The sequence below is a fragment of the Ictidomys tridecemlineatus genome, chromosome 10, assembly GCF_052094955.1.
Source record: "Ictidomys tridecemlineatus isolate mIctTri1 chromosome 10, mIctTri1.hap1, whole genome shotgun sequence".
NCBI lineage: Eukaryota > Metazoa > Chordata > Mammalia > Rodentia > Sciuridae > Ictidomys > Ictidomys tridecemlineatus.
In genome coordinates, this window is record NC_135486.1 from 95,128,256 (window position 1) to 95,144,058 (window position 15,803).

Genomic DNA, 15,803 nt, shown 5'->3' on the forward strand with positions numbered 1-15,803 from the left:
CAAAATTAAAAAAAATATTCAATTGTACTTGACCCATTTTGAGATGTGTCCAAATCTGACCATTTATTGACTATAACAACAAAGTATCTGTTTGAACCAAATACAAAGAGCATCTCATTTTTGTTGTATATCATTATTATTAAAATATCCATTTCAGTCAAGCTGTGTTGGTTTACAGCTTTGATGGAGTTCTCACAATGTCAGGATATGCCTGTCACATGAGGCCTCCACCTCCCATCTCCACTGGGCTTCGTGTTGTAGCTAAATCATAGAAGAGCATATCTAAGGTTTCTTAGACAACATCACAGTCAAATAACTGACCAGAAAACAAATTGTGAATTGTAAGGTTCTAGCTAGTTGAAACTTTGTCATCTTTTGTTAGCTAAGTTTCATTCTTTTTCTGAAAAGATGAGAGGGTCAGTGTCTGACCCAGTCGTGAAATTGGACTATCGCGTACAAAAAGAGATGGAATGTCAAATAGTGCTGTGAGTTGTCAAGAATGGTTCAGGTACCTTCTCCTTGGTGCTCACCAGAAAAATCAAGCAAAGTATCATTTCACAAGAGAATGAGGGATGAGTGTGTAAATGCAAAAACTATGTAAAAGAAAATTTGGGGGCGGGGAATATTTGCCCTGTTTGTTTGTTTTTAGGAAGAAGAGACAAGTAGTTTTTGTGTTTCTAGACTGAAGAATGATTTCCTTATTTTAAAGTTGATCTGGTAATTCTGGGTATCCATGCCAAATGATGTTAGACTTGATAAGAGAGATGGGAAAGTGCTCCTCCTATGAAGATGCAAATACGTCTCTATGATCATAACTGAATGCCTTGAAAGAGTTTTTGTGCAATTGTGATTCACAAAAGAGTTAAAGGAAGTACTTTGTAGAGTTGCTAGAAATTTCATAATTTCTAACTAGAAAACAGTACTACAAGATGTGGTGACATACTGTCCACAAAAGATAGAAAAAGATGGGTTTTAAGAGAGGTGTTACAAAACGACAGGTTTGTAAAGATTTTTAGCCATGATTCTAGAGAGTCAAGTGTTCAAACTAACATTAATAGTGAATTTGTTGATCATCTCTTTTATTTACAACATTTTAACATTTGGACCATTTCTATTGTAAAGTTCTGTCTTACCATAATTTTTTCTAACTTTAAGGAAAATGATTATAATAAATTATTGCTCTAGTCTGTGATTCAGTTCTTCTGGTAGTTGAAGCAAGTTTTCTCCATTTTCATAGCATTAAGCATTTATGGCATCTCTTATTATATAACATTCTGCCTTGCCCTTCAGCATACTGTGGTGATGATAGACTACTATATACATATGTTTTGCTAACTTTTACTTACTAGAAGTGATTACATAGTTTCACTGGTTCCTTTTTTTATTTTTATTCTTTTAAAATAAAAAAGCTAAAATTAATTCTGAATAGTTACATCAGTACTTTGATTTTCTTTTTTGCACATAAAATTCTTTTGATATCTGAAATTGTTTTTTGGAGCTGGGAATTGAAGTGAGCTTCTGGCATGCTGAGCACAAGCTTTACCATTGAGCCCTTCTTCTAATAACTAAAATCTCAAAAATGTCAATTTTATAAAGGAAAACTTAATTGGTTTGAATTTTAGGTTTAATTGTTGCTTAGTGCTTGTGTGTCTAACAGAATGTGTGACAAACAAGAGTCACTCTACAAATGTCATAAATCTTTTTTCCTTTTCTTGCCATGCTGAGGATAGAACCCAGGGCCTCCTGCATGCTAGTCCACAGTGGCTCATGCCTGTCATCCCAGCTACTTGGGAAGTTGAGGCAGGAGGATCACAAGTTCAAAGGCAGCATTGGCAATTTAGCAAGACCCTTTCTCTAAGAAATAAACCAGACTAGGCATGTTGCTCAGTGGTCAAAAGCCTCTGGTTCATCCTCCCATATTAAAAAAAAAAAAAAAAAAAGTACCATTGAGCTATATCCCCAGCATCTCCCAATGGGATTTTGCCGCAGTCTGGCTGGGCACAAATCACGAGCCACTGAAGCAGGAACACACTTTATTTCTGAACTCCACCAGCACACTCCACACATGCTCCCCGGGAATTCTCCCGAACCCACGCGGCTCCTCCAGGAATCAGCAACTGGAAATCCCGCCTCCGGCACTTCCCCAACCAATGGGAACTCTCCGGGGAACTCCAAAGTAGCAGGCTGAGTCAGACAGCAGGGGTCTAATATACACAGCTTAACATAACCATTATCATCTCAATGGCTTGCTGGCCACCTCTCAACCACTCCATTCTGGCAAAAATGCCATGCTTCATTGCGACTGGGCTATGGCTCTCAGCAGGATTTTTATTGGCAACTTATCAGCTCTTGTTAGTATGCTATATAATTTAGCATTTCAAACTATATTTAGGGAAGCACTGTCCTAATAATCTAATTTACCATTTCTAGAAAAGCACTTCCTGAGTGTCTCATTCTGTTGCATTTGAGATCTTCTGAACCCTAAGTGTCGTAAAATATTGTATTTGTTACACTAGTTGTAATCCAGTATCTGAGTAAATAATAGAATCATGTCTTTTGAAAAAGCCTCCCTTCTTTCCATGACAGTGTTGGACCTTGCCAGAGCCCTATGCTCCTGGCAAACAGTGATAGTTAAAACTTGTTCCACCCTTTTATTTCAGAAAATGACATTTATATTAAACACTTCTACTTATATGAAAGTCTGTTCCTTGTAGCTTCCAGAAGACTCAAAGATGACTTCCTGTGACAAGGCCAAACCCAGGCCTTTCCCCTTTGACCTTCTGACAAGGTCAGATACAGACCCACCAACTCGTGTTATTTTTTTGTCCCATGAATGGTTAGCTGAACTATTGTCCCCTGAAATTGGCTAGGCACAGAGATAAACGTGCATTGCTCAGTTGACTGAGGCTTTGACTGCAAAAACACAATCTAAGCTATAAATCACCCTATGTTTACTCCTTCCTGTGAAAAATAAGGCAAAACCATATTCCCAGATACTCTGATCTTCAGATCTGGGTCATTGTCCTATAGCCCAAATAAAATAAATATCCTAATGTTTGAGTTTTATCTTGGACACCCACCACAACCAGTAAGGCTGTCAACTAGAGTAATTTTCGAGATGTACTAGCTCTATATAAAACAAAATATAACAAAGAAATACATAAGTCATTGCAGATAATATGAAAATGAAGACCTAACCATGGGAAATTTTATATGTAAACAACCAGTAGTTAACATTTTCAAATAATCTTCCTAGTCTCCATTGAAAGTAGGAGATCTTAGTAAGAACCTAATGATTACTTTGTATAAAAAGTATTTTCTATGTTTCCAGAGTTGGGGGCTGTCTAGTATGTCTTTATCACTTTCAGAATGAATGTCTCTCACCTCTTGTCTGACTTGAAACTAGACTTGAGACCTCTGCTTGTATTCGGCTCCCCTGCACCCACTGGAGTCAAGTGAGTAGTGCATAACTTGGGAATGAGCACTATTAGCAAGAAAGCACGGTGAACCTTGTCTGCAAGCTTTAATGCTCCACTGGTATTTTACATGGAGGAAGACCAGGAGCAGAATGTATTTGGCCATGGAGATACATACCTTTGCTGTATTGAGGTGCATAGCCACACCTTCATTCAGCTGGAGCCATGGTTCCCAGTTATAGGCTGGACTCGAGTTACTGTTGTTGGACCACTTAGAAGAAGGCAGTGATCCAGAGCGTGGGGAGCCAGAGCTCTTGCAGTCAGACCCAAGGCCTGGAGATGTTGCAGTGTGTCAGGAGCCAGGCTCGGACCAAGCACAACCTGGCTGTCCCTATCAATGTGCTACCAGACACCTGGGACCTATCCCTGGCTACCAGGACCAATGGGGACCATCACTCTTGGGGTTCCTTAGGCTTCCTCTTACTGATTGCTTGGTTGTTTTGGATTCCACTGGAGTTCTCCAGATCAATAATAAAGGACTAACCTCCCTTGGGAAGATGAGAAGTCTTGGCTTAACCTTGGGAGAAAGACATGAAAGATACTGATGGAAGTTTGAATTTGTGGCCCATCTCATCTCAGTTCTTCTAGTCATGTATCTGAAGCAAGTCTAAGTGTAAGAAAGCCTTCCACTGGCAAGCTACTTAATATGTTAAAAAAATAATGATGACACCATTTCCCCCAGAGCCCTAACAAACAGAAGAAATTTATTTTCTCACAGTTGGAGGTGATTGGGTCTAGAGGAAGTCCTCATGTTCTGGTTGACTATTGCCTTCAATTTCATCATTGTCCTATTAGACTTTAGGAGCTACAATTATTTCTTACTGGCATCCTATCTGCCCATTTCTGTACTTTCAGTGTATGTGCTTGGCTAAGCTCCAACTATATAGACAGACTTAGTGTCCTTTTTCCCTTTATCTTCTTTCAAGCATCTAAGTGCTGCTACAAAAGCTCAACAATGCCTGGAGACTCTACTACCTCTCCTGAGTTGATCTGAATCCCTTTGTTCACAGGAATGATTTCAAATCTCCTTCTTCAAAACGAACTTCACCCTATTTATTCTCTCATACCAGGTAGTCTTAGCAAATGAAAGATTTGCTATCTCCTTGCTGGCAATTTATCTCCACCCACTTCCCAAGACTCTGAAAGCCACTTATGGCTTCTGTGCTGCTGAATCAAAGTGATGCTTCTTGCTCCTTGTCTAACTTCTTATTTCTTGGTGGCATATGATAGTTAACCTCCTTTTGGGGACACTTTCTCCTTTGCACTGTGTTGGGCTTTGAATATTATTAATTGCATCCTGAATGTACACACAAGGTGTTCTTATCAGAGACAAATTATCTTATTAAATACTTCACGGTAAAGAAGGGTGAGTCTCCCACCCCCATCATCAGTGTTACCCGTAGTTTGACACACTGAGAACAGGCCAGTTGTCCTACATGGGTGTGCAAGAAAAGACAAAAATTATTTTTCTTTGGTGCATATGAAGGGGCAGGAGGCAGCCAATCTCACCCCTGGAAGTCTCCTCATCACTCTAGCCCTCTGGTGTGGAAATAAAATCTTTCTAGATGCTAGCCTCTCCCAAGTTTTCAGGACTCTTTTTTTTCTAGGGAGATAAATTACTTTGGGGGGGCCTCATCTATACACCCACTCTGGGCTGTAACTCTTTGATCTTCTTGCAGATAAAATCTTTTCAAGAAATCAGAGCAATTAACTGAATAAATGGTCATAGACTCAATCTCACATTGCACAGTTCCCATCCCTTAATCCAAAAATAGTGTGAGCCCCCAGAGAATTCTCCCAAGTCTGTTATACAATCAGCCACTCTAATGAACTGAGCTGAAATTGGCACTGCTGTGAACCTACTTTTTGATTTGCTTAGGCAACATTTAATTTGAGCTATGATTAGCAGGACCTGAACAATAGGATGAGATGAACCTGTATTGTGTGAGAGGAGGAGCTAGAAACATGATAGACAGACATGGCTGTAATGAGTTCCTACATGAAGTATCTGATGGGGTCAGAGGGTAGGAACATATGAACAGCACATGATTAACATACTGATTGGAGTGGGGGCATCATCACTGTCTCACTTTTATTGGATTGAAAAACTCCCCTTAAATTCTTCAGCCAATAACTTTAAAAGTCACCTTCAGCAACACCATATAAACCCCTAGACAGCACTGCTTCCCGGCTACCCATTCCAGACCCCACCCTTGTGGGAACTGCACTTCCTCTGTTTAAAGAAATGCTGTCACTTTACTCTACCTTCCATAGAGAACCTACATCTCACTGCTATGCATCTCAGCTGGTCTTCCCCATATACTACAAGGTATCAGTCTCGGTTAAATAAATCCCATAAGCTATTAGGTCCTCTGATGATGTGAGGGCAAAAAGCATGTTTTGCAGGCTGGGTCTGTGGCTCAGTGGTAGAGTGCTTGCCTCACATGCATGAGGCACTGGGTTCGATCCTCAGCACCACATAAATAAAGGTATTGTGTTCATCTACAACTAAAAATTTAAAAATATTTAATCTCCAATGGAACAGTGTTGAGAGCCACAGCCGAAGGGGCCCCAGCAAACTTCCAGCTGCCGGCTGATGATTGGCTCACAGCGGCCCCAGCAACATCTAGCTGATTGGCTCCTCTGCAGTGATGCTCACTGGGCTGTTTCCCTGCCCTTTCAAACCACGGAGCTGCTCACTGGGGGACTTTTTTGGCTCTGCCCACGTGACTCAGCCAATCGGCCTCAAGAGCAGGAGGATTGTGGGAGGTGGAGAGAGGCTGGTGTTGGGGTGAGAGGCTTGTGGGAAGCCGGTGGTGGCAGTTGGGCTCTGAGGGTTTTTCCTGAGGAGCTGTTTTGTTTGGCCTGTGTGGTTCTAAAAATAAAGTTAGTTTCTTTTGACAAGTGGCTCCTGAATTGTGCCCAGCCAGACTGCGGCAGAACAGTTTGGGGTGGGGACTAATGGAAGGTGTTCAGGTCATGGGGGCTCTACCTTCGGGAAGATATTAATACTGATTATCAAAGGGCTAGAGAATGAGTGTTCCACCCCTTCTCCTCTTATATAATGCTTGTCATTATGTTCTGATGCAGAGAAAAGGCCCTCACCAGATATGGGAGCCTTGGTCTCTGACTTCCTAGCCTCCAGGACTGTGAGCCAAAAAAAAATTTTTAACCTTTTTTTTTTTTCAAAAATTCTGTTTTTTATAAATTACTCAATCTCAAGTTTAGTGTTATGGTAGCATAAAACTAAGAAATGGCTTATCTTGGAAAGCTAGGTAACTCAAGTTTCTGTATTGACATTTTCTGCACGGCCTAAACTATATACCCAGATACAGCAGGATAAGTTAATTTGCACAGACACTGTCTTGGCCTGCATGGAAGGAACACGGGAAACTGATTCATACTCCACGAGCTGGTGAGTTGAATCTCACCTAATGTCCATATGGGGACATTTCAGCAGAAATCAGGGCAGTTTAAATAATATCTTTCTAATGGGATAACTTTCATTGTAGACAAAATTGCTGCACAGTGAATGTGTAGAGAATATATGCAGATAAAGACATCTTCCCTTCAACACTGAAATATTTGTGTAACTGCCCATAGGTATAAATCACAGCACTTTCATTAGACAAGTTTTTGCCTTCCTTTCCCATAAACAACCCAGAGGGCCACACAACACCCTGGAAAAGAGCGTTTTGGTTGTTAGGGACTTCAGGCTAGACCTAGGTTAGTCACAGCACAGTGGACAGTGGACCTCAGCTTGGGTTCCCTGCCTCATCCCCTACCGGTTAAGTCCAAATACTTGAGGTCAGTTCAGCCCTTGTTTTCAGAGAAAGTTTCCAGCATCCCTGCTGGCTTTTGGACCCGCCACCCCAGTTCATCTGTTCCCCGTGGTAGGATGACATCTGCAGATGTCTAGTGTGGCAAAGGCAAGAGCTGGGCCATCCCCTCCTCTCTGTAAGAATTTCAACTGGAATTCATAGCTCTTTCAGCAGCTTAGAAAAGCAATTTGGGGCAGGTGGAGTGAACAGAGTAGGGTGTTGTCTTTGGGGGAACAGTGCTCCCTGAGTGGTTTCTCCCATCCCTGGGAGTCCAAAGTGCTCCCTCCCCAGGCAACTGTGATTTCTGCCATTTCTCCATTGCAGCAGAACATATGTCCCATTTCAGCAACGATAACTTGACATTTTCCCTAGTCATTCTTGACTCTCACCCAGACCTTTCATCCTGAAGGCTAGTGCTATGGCTTTAATATCCCCACCGAGGAGCACGCTGAAACTTAACCCCCACTGAAAGGTTTTAAGAGTGTAGAAGCTTCATCCAAATAAGGTACTTGAAGGTGGGTCCTTTGAGAAGCAATCTAGGGTATATAAGGCCATAAAGGTGGGGCCTTAATCCAATGGGACTGTGGCATAAGAAGGAGAGCCCTTGGGATAGGATGTTCCATCTTGCCATATGATGTCCTGCTCACCTTTTTCCCAACAGTGGGAAAGACCCTACCACATGTAACCACCAGATCTTAAACTTTTCAAACTCATTAGCCAAATTAGCCTTTGGGCTGTGGTATTCAGTTATAACGAAATGGACTTAAGAAAGATAAATGAACAGAAGTCTTTTTCATAAAAGAATATTCATATTCAGCCAGGCTGACCTGGGATTATTGTCAGTGAAACACCAGCCTCTACCTCAGAGCAAAGCCTGTCCAAGGAAGGGAGATGACCTTTGTCCTTGGAAAGACCCACAGAGCACTCCTAGGCACATTCCCACCCTGCTAAGTTGTTATCTACAAATAACAGGAGAGATCTGCTGCCCCAGGTGTCCCTGACTCAGTCAGGCTAGGTGGGGATCCATAGCAACCCCCTAGCAGCCATCAATCAGCATGAGACAGGGAAATACCTGGGATGCCAGATGACCCTCCCAGTAGTTTAGGGTGGTTGATAACGTGTTGGGAAACTATGTAGTTCAGCATGTACACCTTTCTTGGCTTAAACCAATCAGTTCAAACGAAACCCCCTCTTGTAGTAACCAATCACCCCTACCCAACTTGTTCCCGCCAGTGAATGTGCTAATCATGTTTTAGAGTTGTTGTTTGATTTTCCCACGTTGTGTGATGATTTTCTAAGAGATGCTATGATGTATGTGAAGTCCCTGCCTTCTCCAAAGAATGTATAAAACTGCTGCAAACCCTGGGCTTGGGGCCTCTCAGCGTCACCAGTTGTTGTGTGCGCAGAGGACTGAGCTAGCTCGCAATAAACACCTCTTTGCTGCTTACATCAATCTTGGTCTCTGGTGGTCTTTTGGGGGTCCCGAATTCGAGCATAACATCAGAAGAGACACATCAGCCCAGGGAAATGGTTAGGGTGAAGTCCTGCACTTTCAAAAACTTTCAAAATAGATAATACATCTCCTACTCATGATTTATTAAAAAGCCAACAGATCAGCCCTTTTTGAGACAGCCACATTGAATGGTCAGATTTCCCTGCTAAAGTATGTGTACTAGGAAGAGGGAGGGAGGTAGAGTCAAGGGATCAGCTTGCTGTTGATGTTTCTAACATAAAGGGCCCAAAATGTCTGAATGTAAAGGCTAATCACAAAAGGGCAACCATAGTGAGGTAGATACTACCCATCAGGGAGCTGAAAGTCTGATCTGATTCAGTGTCCTGAGCATGTGCTCTGAGCATGGGCACCTGCTCCATACAAACTTCTTTCCTCCAGGCCCATGAAGACAGAGGCCCCTTTCTCTTGCAAAGTGGCAGTACTGCTGGGTCACGCAAGCAGTGTTCCAGATCCGAGTTGATCTACCAAAAATGGTACACCTATTTCCACAAGAACTCATTTGCAAGTTTAAAAGCTGCCTTTAAAAAGATGCAACTGGTCACCATCTCAGTACCTCCCAAAGATACTTCAATCTGGAGTTTGTCTTCCAGTAGGCAAAAATCTTAGAATTCATTATGAAGACTCATTTTGTCTCCTATACTCAAGAGTCTAATCCTCTCTTCTCTCCCTCCTCTTTTTCTGTTATTCTCTCCCTTACTTTCTCTCTTTAAAAAACAAATTACTACCATGGCTAGAACTTCCAGGACAACTGGGAATAGAAGTGGTAAGAGCTGACATCCATATCTTGTTCCTGATCTGAAGGGGAAGCTGCCAATCGTTCACCATTACATAGGATGTTAGCTGTAGAGTTTTGTTTTATTGTTGTTTTCTTTCTTTTTTGTCATTTGTAAGTTTATTTTTAAAATAAAGACAAGTTATTAGAAGGAAAACTGGGCTTGGAGATGAGGGGTAAAAAAGGAAACAAAGTTTTATTCTCTTAACAAAAGGCTGAGAAAATTTTACAGAGCTTGAAGAGATTGCCTTGTGAAAAAAAAATTATATAGACCCCAATACTCATTACCTTCCCTTATCAAGGTAGAATGCATAACCTGCACAAATAAAATCACAAAATAGTGTTGCCACTATTTTCAAGAAAATGGAACAAAAATTAGTGTTTTTTTCCCTTTATTTAAAAAGTCACACAAACATGGTCAGAATGCTACTGCTTCATGCAAATGGCAAGGGCACTAACTTTCAAACAATGGAACAATTTTGCAAAGAATTATTTCAACAAAATAAATTTTATCCTTTAAATAAATCAGCATCAATTTCTTGGAGGGAACATTTTTCACTTGTAGGACAGGCACAAAGTTCATTTTATGACAAAAATCAAATCCTCAGTTCAACCTTTCCTGCTGTTAACCTGCAAAGGATTGCTGGAAGCTGATGGGCAGGAAACTGCTGTTATCTGGAAGCTCTATCCTCTCAGGCTGAAGTCAATTGTAAATGTCTTCCCCAGGAGCCAGAAAATCCAGTTCATGCTTGAATGGGCTTCTGATCCACCTTGGGCTGTAGTCACTCCACCCATCACCACCACCATTAAATAACACCAACTTACCTTTGAAAATAAAATTCTATATTTATACAACACTCGCAAGCTCCCCATCCCTCCCCTTCTTGGAATTTCGAGAGTCTACATTTACAAGGGATGGCAAGCATTGGCTGGTGATGGGCAAACATTTTGTGGGGTACAGGCCACACTACAGTCGGTAGAGTGCCCCTGGGGACCGGAGGCGAGGATAGGGTGAAAATAGAGCTGAGGAGTCAAACACACATAGAGCCACACCTTGCTGCAGTGGATGGATGGTTCTTGGGGTCCTAGGGCTTCTGCAGCGCTGTGCACACACCGGCCTCCCAAAACCTTGCATACAATTTCCTTGATCTTGGCCCAGCATTCCAGGTAGTCGTGGGCCTGGGATGCGCAGGGACAGGGTATGGCCCTCATCCGTGTGCACATTGCAGGGCACTTTGGGGGCAAAAGTGCTTCACCTCCCCCACCCACTCTTGCGGATGTTCTTCAATGAGTCCTTCCACTGAAAAGCGCAGGAACATGATGTAGGTGTCCCGGTAGGAGAGTGGCAGTTCCACCTGCTTGCCATCCACTTTTGGATGTTGGCCGCATAGTTCTGGAAGATGTTGGTCAAGTACACCTAAGGGAACTTGTGTATGCTGTCGACTCCACCAGTTACTTGTCGATGATCACTATGAACCCACCCGGCTGGGCAGCAGGAGGGACCCCCGAGTGCTTCGCTGGAGTCCCGCCAGCCCCTCACTGCTTACTTCCTGCTGAGTGCTAGGGGCAAGTGTCGCAAGCTGCACCTTAGTCTGCTGGTGGCGTGCTCTCTCAGTGTACGGTGGCGGTGGAAACTGTGCAGACACCGGGACTAAAAGGAACCCTGAAGCTCACCACGGCAGCTCTGGGTTGGTGGTCACTCTTCTCTCCTGGGCTGCCTTGGGGTCAGCAGAGCTGTGCGCAGTGGTGGCTAGAGCTACCTACCTCCCTCCGATGTCTCTCTATGCTTTGCGTACAGGGACGCTGATGATTACAGCCTGGAGAGGCAAATGCGAGAATTAATCCGATACAGAGCATCTATAAAATCTTGCAGCAAAATCATAACTGAAGATGAAATATTGAAAGTTTCTCCACTTCTGTTCAACAGGAATAGAAATGAAAGATTTGCAAAGGCAAGAAAATAAAAGTTATAAAATTTTTGAAAAGAATACAAAATGTGCCATTATGGATGCATGAAAAATCAAAAAGAATCCACAAATAAACTATTAAAATTGATAACTAATCTGACAAGATTGCTAGAAACAAGGTTGAAATGCAAAAGTCAACTATATTCACACAGAATATATCATGTGTGATGGCCCAATATTTGTAAAAATGTTTTACTCAAATTGAACCACAGATTTCATGCAATCTCAACAAAACCCCCAACTTTTTTGTTTTATTGTAGAAATTTCAGAGTTGACCTAAATTTATATGGATCTTCAAAGGACTAAAAATAACCAATGCAATCTTGAGGAGAACAAAATTGAAAGACTCATACTATCAGATATTAAGATCTATTATAAAGCTGTGGTAATTAAGATGATGTAAGATTAGTCAAATAGACCAATAACAATAAACAGAATATCTGGACACATACCCAGTAAATGCAGTCCCACTCTTGATTGGTGATAAAGATGATGTTACAGTGCACTGAGGGAACCTATGATCTTATCAGAAAATGGTGCTGGAATTTCTGGGAAAATGTCAGCCAGCATCTCTTTGCCAGGTTCTTTCTGCCCAGGGGAATCCAAGCCACCCTAAAACTTACAATCTCAGATAATTAATAAGTAACAAAACACAAATACTCAGAAATATATTTACATAATGCAAAGTCCCTGGTACATCAAAGGCAGGGATAAGGTTTCAAGGGCAGTCTTGCTTTCTGATTTCTTGTAGTAAGCAGGTTGATTGACATCTTGGCAGGTCACACCCATCTCAGGTGCTGTATGGGCTGTGGCAGAGCAGGAAAGAGATTCACATTGTCTCTGGACAGTTGTCTAGAGAAAATATTCACTGACCATTATCAGACACCAGATGTCTCTGTCCACTAGGCTTCCATGCGTGGTGACCCACATGCAAACCACAGACGGCCTGTGACACTGGATGTCTTTAGGGGCAAAAATGTATCTTGAACCCTTCCCTCACATGATTCACAACATTCCATTTTTAGACAGACTATAGAACCAAATGTTGAAGGCAAAACAATAAAGCTTCTAGGAAATAACTTCATAAGAAATGTACTTTCATGAACATGGGGTAAACGAAAATTTCTTAAGCAGAACATAACAAGCACTAGCCATAAAGAAACATATTATTAAAATAGTTAATTAAAATTCAGAATTTTCATTCATTAAAGATAGCATTCAGAGAGTGAAAATACAGGCTACGAAGTGGGAGACAATATTTACATAATTCTAACCAAAAAAAAAAAAGTTGATCCCAAATACTGTAATCCCAGCAAGTTTGGAAACTGAGGCAAAGGGATTGCAAGTTCTATTCCAACATGGCGGTGGGTGTGGAGAGATCAAGTCTCTGACCTCTTCAGCTGTGCGGGCATAGGGAGTCATAAAAAATCTAAATTCTGTTTGCTCAGGATCACTAGGCAATGCTGAGCTGACGTGGATCTGGGACGAACAGTCTGGGCCTCTCAGAACACATACTGAGCCTGGATCGGCTGAATTCAAGCTCCCAGCTGTGACTCAGCACTAATCCATCCTGCTGAAACAACCGGTCAGCCCTTCTGATCCTACGGAGGTAAATGCCAACCGAGCCTTCATAGGTAGTGGCCACAGGTTTGAAACGGGGCTTGGGAGAGACAGTAAGGACCCACCCGTTGCATTGGTCACCCAGCAAAGGGAAACAAACTGTCGCCATTTGCAGGAGATACCACCATGGCAGAGAACTGACGTCACCAGACTGTGGCAGAGGAGATAACTTCATTGAAACCTGCGGCTACAGGTGTGTAATCCCCTAGCCGTCCCTCTCCACACATCGGGGAAACCTTAAAGGCCCCTCCCAGCTCTCCCATAAGGGCCCCTCCCAGCTCTCCCGTGAGCATGATAGCCAGACCGAGGGAATCAGACGTTCCGCGGCTCGGAACTCCTGGCTACGCTCCCACCAGTGCTGACACCTGAGGTCTCTTGCACCAGCTACTGGGGGCGTGGCTACCGGAGGGCAAGTAAAATTCGCTGAGGGTTCTCAGCCCCAAGCTCTACAAACTTAGGGTCTGAGGGAATGGCAAACAGGGAGAGTGTGTCCAGTAGTTCAAGAAAACAGGGCTCCCAGGAGCAGCAGACCTGGCGTGTAGCCAGTATTGTGGTGAGCGGCACCTGTGAGAGGGGCCTGGCTAGAGGAAAAGTGGGGAAGTGACTAGACACAAGAGGAGGCCCTAGGCACTCAGGATTGGAGACTTGCCCAGTCTGGGAGGAGAAGCTGCTACACAGTGATTGGTTCCCCATATTGACAGGAGAAACTTGGCCTGATGGGCACAGCGCCACCTACTGGAAGAGAAGTTAATCAAACTCTAAGACTGCATTTATTAGTTGGCTTTTTTTTTTTTTTTTTGATTTGGGTTTTTTCTTTCATTTTCATTTTTCGTTCTTGTTGTTTTTTAAATTTTTTTTCAATTTTTTTATTTTTTTCTTCTAATTTTAATTTTAATTTTTTTATTATTTTTTTTAATTTTTTTCTTTTTTTATTTCCTATTTTTTCTTTTGTCTTTTCATTTCTTTTCAATTTTCTTATTCCCCCTTCCTTGAATTCTATCTGCTTACTCTCATTCTCTTTAGTGACTTCTTCCCTTCCCTTCTAATACCTTTCCTCCCAAGCATCAAATAAATTTATAGGAGTAAACAGTAACTCAGCAGTCAAACAGAACAAGAAGTAACATGAGCAGTTTGAAAAAGCAAGGAAGAAGAGGAGTACAAACAATGCAGGACAGCCTAAATATTCAGGAGGACCTAGAGTCATCAGAAAAATGGTCATATAAAGAACTCAAGGAATACCTTAGACAGATGGAATGGAACCTTAAAGTTAATCAAAAGGGATAAGGAAGGACATTATATACTGTTAAAAGGAACCATTCACCAACAAGACATAACAATTATCAATATTTATGCACCAAATAATGGTGCTGCGACATTCATAAAACAAACTCTCCTCAAGTACAAGAATCAAATAGACCACAACACAATAAGTATGGGTGACTTCAACACACCGCTCTCACCATTGGACAGATCCTCCAAACAAAAGTTGAATAAAGAAACAATAGAACTCAATACCACAATCAATAAACTAGACTTAACTGACATATATAGAATATATCAACCATCATCAAATGGATATACTTTTTTCTCAGTAGCACATGGATCCTTCTCAAAAATAGACCATATATTATGCCACAGGGCAACCCTCAGTAAATATAAAGGGGTGGAGATAATACCATGCATTTTATCTGATCATAATGGAATGAAACTGAAAATCAATGATAAAAGAAGGAAGGAAAAATCTTACATCACATGGAAAATGAACAATATGTTACTGAATGATCAATGGGTTACAGAAGACATAAAGGAGGAAATCAAAAAATTCTTAGAGATAAATGAAAATACAGACACAACATATCGGAATCTATGGGACACAATGAAAGCAGTTTTAAGAGGGAAATTCATTGCCTGGAGGTCATTCCTCAAAAAAAGAAAAAACCAACAAATAAATGAGCTCACACTTCATCTCAAAGCCCTAGAAAAGGAAGAGCAAAACAACAGCAAATGTAGCAGAAGGCAAGAAATAATTAAAATCAGAGTGGAAATCAATGAAATTGAAACAAAAGAAACTATTGAAAAAATTAACAAAACTAAAAGTTGATTCTTTGAAAAAATAAATAAGATCGACAGACCTTTAACCATGCTAACAAAGAAAAGAAGAGAGAGAACTCAAATTACTAACATACTTGATGAAAAAGGCAATGTCACAACAGATGCTACAGAAATACAGAAGACAATTAGAAATTATTTTGAAAACCTATATTCCAATAAAATAGAAGATAGTGAAGACATCGATAAATTTCTTAAGTCATATGATTTGCCCAGACTGAGTCAGGAGGATACACATAATTTGAACAGACCAATATCAATGGATGAAATTGAAGAAGCAATCAAAAGACTACCAACCAAGAAAAGCCCAGGACCGGATGGGTATACAGCGGAGTTTTACAAAACCTTTAAAGAAGAATTAATACCAATACTTTTCAAGTTATTTCAGGAAATAGAAAAAGAGGGAGCTCTTCCAAATTCATTCTATGAGGCCAACATCACCCTGATTCCGAAACCAGACAAAGACACCTCAAAGAAAGAAAACTACAGACCAATATCTCTGATGAACCTAGATGCAAAAATCCT